Genomic DNA, 5975 nt, shown 5'->3' on the forward strand with positions numbered 1-5975 from the left:
TAGTGCTTCACAATTACTCGTGTTGCTGTATTTAACAAAGAGTTGATTTTTGTACCAACGCGACACAAATTATATCTGCAATCTGTATTGAGCCAGCTAACCCAAAATGCTATTGGCCAGAAATGCAAATCTAATGCAGTTACTTCAGCTAACGCAAAATGCGGTTAGCACAACTGCAAATCCCATGCATTTGCGCCAACTAACGCAAAATCCGGTTGGCCCAACATAATAAGGAAATCGAGTACAAACTCTAACATTAAAGTTTAAAAATTTAATAAAAATGGAAAAGATAGTTTGTTTAAAACAGCTTCAAAATTGTAATCTGTATCAAAAACTGACTATTACTTTCTGTTTTTATATTTAACAAACTCTAGAAGACAATAACTGATTTATAACGAAGATTGCATAATTTCCAGTTTATACTTATTAATAAAAAGTTATTAAGTACATAACAAAAATTTTAAAGGCGTTTAATTATACGTGACGAATTATACATAATATATTAAAGAATAATAAAAATATCAAATAGATTTTCAACAAAAAATAAAAATAAAAAAAATAGCATCAAAAGAGAATTAATAGTAGCAGCAATAACTATTTTATTAATTTCATTATTAATGCATTTATTTCAAAAAAGAAATACTTAAAGCTTTTTACGTTAAGAGACTCTTGAATTTGTTTCTCAAATGTTTCAAAGAGATCTTTTGAACAGTGACGGATCCAGGGAGGAGGAGGAGGGGATTATGCTCCATCAGATAGAACCTAAAAGTCCTAAAATATCTTAGAAATAGATGACTTTTTTTTAAGAGACGCAAATGAGATACAAAATACAAAAATATTTGAACATCTTCCCTCCACCAACCCCCCTTCACTCCTTCCTTCAACCTACCAAAAATTACCCCCTACCTTATCACCATTTTCTTTAGACAAATTTGCAGGGCGTAGTTTTTTTCTAAAGATTGACTACTACTCAACATTTTCTATTTTTATGAGATTCGTGGAAAAATGTAAGTGTAGAGTATGTTTAATAGCTAGCTTTAATTGTCTTCAGTCGAACTCTAAAAAAGAAGAAGAATAAATTTAACAATTAAAAATTGTTTTCCTATACATAAAAATTGTTCTCCTATACATCATATAACTTTTAATTGTTAAATAAATTTGACAATTAAAAATTGTTTTCCTATACGCCTCTGCTCAAACCGCTTTGTCAGTATCTACAGGGATCTAACCACTCTAAAGATAAGTGCAAACGAAGATTAAAAATTAGCTAACATTTCAAACCTAAATGATCCTAGCAGATTGATCCTAACAGACCGACTTAACGAATAAACATCATTAAATCAGATACCTGTAGTTTCATATTAATTGTAGAGGCATCTTAAGAGTTATGACAACCACTTTCATATGATAAAACAATTACTAATAAAGCTATGTTTTGAAAAAAAAATTATATGATTTGACATCATTAGACCTGTGAGGCGTCACAATTTGTGTATTTTTGATGAAAAAGTAGTTTATTAGATTTTAAAGTTCATAAAGTTTAACCTATTTTATTGAATGTGTCTATTGGTAAGTAACATTATTTTGTAAACTGCAATCCATGGGCTTTTTACATCATTAAACAAAAACTATTGAAAAAGCAAGTTGATTTTAAAAATAAAGCAATTATTTTCTACTAGCAAGTATGAAATAACTTCAAACAGCATTGAGTGGGGCCCTAAAACTGTAGAACATACTCTATTGTGACATAAACATTTCATAAAATCAATTATTTTATTATATACAGTCAATTTTTACGAGATTTATGTAAATTTAATACTAGGAGATCCAATATCAATACAATGCCATTATTTACTGACGATTGAGAATGACGTTTAAAACGATATGTTATCTGGTCTTCTAAAATATGATTTGGACTACTGGATGAACTATTTTGATTATAATTATTAATTTGTTCATCTTTCAAGTAAAAATCTACTTTTTCTTAACGTTTTATACTTTTATTTTAATGATTTTTATAGTGTATATCAAGGTACCCCATGGATGGAGTACTTTGAAACAAATTTCTAATTTTACTTTATATAGTCTCACAAGTTTAACCTGTTATATTTTAAATGTTATATTTTGTATGTTATATTTTGTATGTTATATTTTATATGTTGCATTTTGTATGTTATATTTCGTATGTTATATTTTATACTTATAAGTTATATTTTATATGTTATATTTTGGTCATTTATAATTTAACTTAGTAGGTATAACTTTGATCTACAAATTAAACCATTTGCCAAAAAAAAACGTATCAAAAAAGTTGTTACAAAGCAAAAACGAAAAGTGTGTCATTGTGCCCCATTTTTAAAGAAAACCTTTGCTATTAATGGAAAACAACAATGACCCAATAGTTTAGAGGTTTTAGAAAATGTATATAGGATACTACAGGAAGTTGGGCTGATTGATGGTCAAGTTCAGATAAACTTAAATAAAGTATAGCTGGTTTTAAAATTCGATTCGGAAGATTTTTTTCAAAATTGTTTTTATAATTGATAGTATTTTGCAATTTATAGTATTTTTCTTCATTTTAGTTTTTTATAAAAAAATAATGGTAATTCTTAGACTTGTTCGTTATATTATTAATTAATTCATAATCATTTGACCTAATTTGTGATTGGAGATATAAATTTAATTAATCAATTAATTCTTACTTGAATATAATCTTTCTTTTGCTTTGTTTCGAGCATAAACTAATAATTTTTTTCTGTATTCTTTCATTACATTTTCAGCTTTTTTCGCACGTAATGGACTTCTAATTATAAAAGAATTTGGAATTTATTTTTGGATATACATTTTTGAAGAAAAACAAGTTGCTTTTTTGCAATTGCATTTCGTATCTTCAAATTTTGTAATTTTTTCGTTTCATTGTAAATCTCTTTGCCGTAAAGAGCAGTGATTAAATCTTTAAAAATCATTTCTTGTTATACGATAAGTTTATAAATATATAAATTGATTTTAATAAAAAAGACAGCGCATAACTATTTTTTAAATATATTTTAGATATAATAATATATTAACGATATTTCGTTAACCTATTGTGGTCAGCATCATCAGGTAGTGAAAAAACGAACATGTCGAGGTACTTTTTTCTAGAACATGCCGTGGTACTTTTGATTGGCTGAATCCTAAAACCTTGGCAGTCATTCCAGAATATAGGATAAGAAAAGTTAGAGAATCCCTGGAGATAAGTAAAGCAAGAATTCGACACAAAATAGGTATTGGACAAACTGTTCTAAATAGAGATGACGAGGATAATGTGAAATCAAAAACTTGGGGTCCAATTTTGATAAAAATTTAACTGACGTCACTATTATATTATTTGATTGGTTTTTATATTTTACGCTTTTTAATGTCTTCTTTTTTAAACGGTTGGTTTTATGTTGTTTTGTAACGTTTTTTCATTACCTGATGAGGCTGACCACAATAGGTCAACGAAATATCGTTAATATATTATTATATTTAAAATATATTTAAAAAATAGTTATACGCTGTCTTTTTTATTAAAATCAATTTATATATATATATATATATATATATATATATATATATATATATATATATATATATATATATATATATATATATATATATATATATATATATATATATATATATATATATATGTTGCGTAATATAGGCTTTAATATTGTACGTAGTGGTGTATGTATATATTTTTTTAATTTAAGTTTGGCTTTATTTTGCTTTTTTATATTTTTCTGCTTAAATTTTTCCTCTCATTCTATCCTTCTGAACTTATGTGATTAAAATTTTTGTTTTCTCTTTCATTTTTTTCTCACTCATCTTATCTCATTCGCTCATTCTTTTTTTTTTCTTTCTTTTTTTTAGCCTTACTACTTTATATTTTTGTTCTGATTCCAACTTTTTTAATATTATTGTTTCTATTACTTCTTTTTTTTATTACTTGTATTAATGAAGTTTACTTACTTTATTATTTCCTCGTTTTAATATTTTTTTATTTTATTTGTTTATTTTATTAAGGTGTCACTCCATTGACTAGTTTTTAACTATATCAGTGACACCGAACCTAACTTTGTAAATTATAATTAAATTTGTAATTTCTGATTTTATGGTTAAATAAATTATATATATATATATATATATATATATATATATATATATATATATATATATATATATATATATATATATATATATATATATATATATATATATAATTGATCACTCTCCTTTTGCCACTGCAAGCACTAAGCTGTTAAAGAAGAGAAATCAGATTCAAGATCGGCTAACTGCTCTAAGCCATCAAATGTGAATACTTTTTTAAGTATAAAGTTGAGTCGTCAGCAAATTGAGCCACTTTATATGTTAGATTGTCAGGAAAATTGGTAATGTTGATGTTAAAAAATACAGGACCAAAGATTTTTTTGGTACCCCAAAAGTTATTGGAAATAAAGAAGAGTGTTGGCCTTTAATGCGAGGATTACTTTAATACTTAAACACATTTCCAGATACACCATATGAAGCATGGTTATGATAAAGAAGATAATTGCGCTCGTGACGCAGTGGTTAAAGCGCTTGCTTTAGAAGCAGGAAATCCAGGTTCGAAACGATCTCTGGGCATATTTTTGCGTCAAGGTAGGGAAGGAGGCGTGAACTTCCTCGTTAAATGCACATCCGCGGTGCTCTGTGACTAGTCCGTTAGGTCTTCTTGGGGCACCTAAATAACAAAATTAAAAAAAAAAAAAAGATTACCATGCCAAACTTTATCGAAAGATTTGATGTATCAAGAGCAATAGCCCTTGCCTCACCGCCTCTATTTTATTCACAACAAAATCTTTTAATAACAGCAGTTAGCAAACTAGCTGTGGAACAAGAAGATCAAAGTCCATTGAATTATCAGATATTTTGAATGAACATTAATAAACATAAAACTTATTGTTTTAAGAGTCATTTTTTGTAAGAATCAGGCAGTCAGTAGAAGTGACCTCATCTAAATTGCTTGAATTTTTTATTCATTGATCAGAATATTGAGAAAACCTGCTGGGAAAAAATAAGTTTTTAAAAATATTTCGTTCACTTGAAATCCGGGTTTAAAATTTTGAGATTTTTAGACAAAAATTTTAAGACAAAAAGCTGCACATAATTTTTGTAGTTAATATCAGACGTAACCAAAAAGCTCTCTAAAAATATAAAAAAGTTGCGCGACACTGTGCGGTTGGCTAATTATCATAGTTAAAAAGTTCAGATTAGTCAGATTTGTCAATTTTTAAATGAGTTATTTCTAACGGCGAAGTGTTGCACATGATTTTTCTTACAATATTTGTAAGTATTAAAGGTATTGAGTCTAAAAATGCAAAAAAAGTTATGTGATACATAAGGCCTATTCATATATTAAGACTTGAAATTAAAAAAAAAGTTAGAGTATATATTTTATTATTGTTATGGAGAAATTGGGGCTGCATAGATAGAGCTTGTTTTTAATTGAATATGGAACAAAACAAAATTTTTTATGAAAACTGTTGTTGCTTTTCAAAAGGAAATTGTGGATCATTCAAAAAACATAAAATGATAAATTATAAACAATATGTGTTCAACATTCATCAGCTGGGAGATATTGATGTCAAGAAACACCTCATTAACCTAAAGGTAATTAAGTTTTTAAATGTACGCAGACTGTAAGATGGTTTTTATAATTACGTACTTTGTAACTACTTTATAACTATTTATAACTTCATAACTACGTACTTTAAAACTACTCTGCAGCAAGATTTTGAGACAAAGCTCTTTGAAAAAAAAGAAATAGCTCTTTAAATTAATTTCCTACTCTTTTAATAAATAATCACAAAATTAATCACACGCAATATTCTATATTAACAATAACAACAATATATTTCAAATTTGTAAACATTTTTTGTGAATAATAAGAATCAGATTATAGCCCTCTA

This window comes from Hydra vulgaris, chromosome 06, assembly GCF_038396675.1.
Source record: "Hydra vulgaris chromosome 06, alternate assembly HydraT2T_AEP".
Classification (NCBI taxonomy): Eukaryota; Metazoa; Cnidaria; class Hydrozoa; order Anthoathecata; family Hydridae; genus Hydra; species Hydra vulgaris.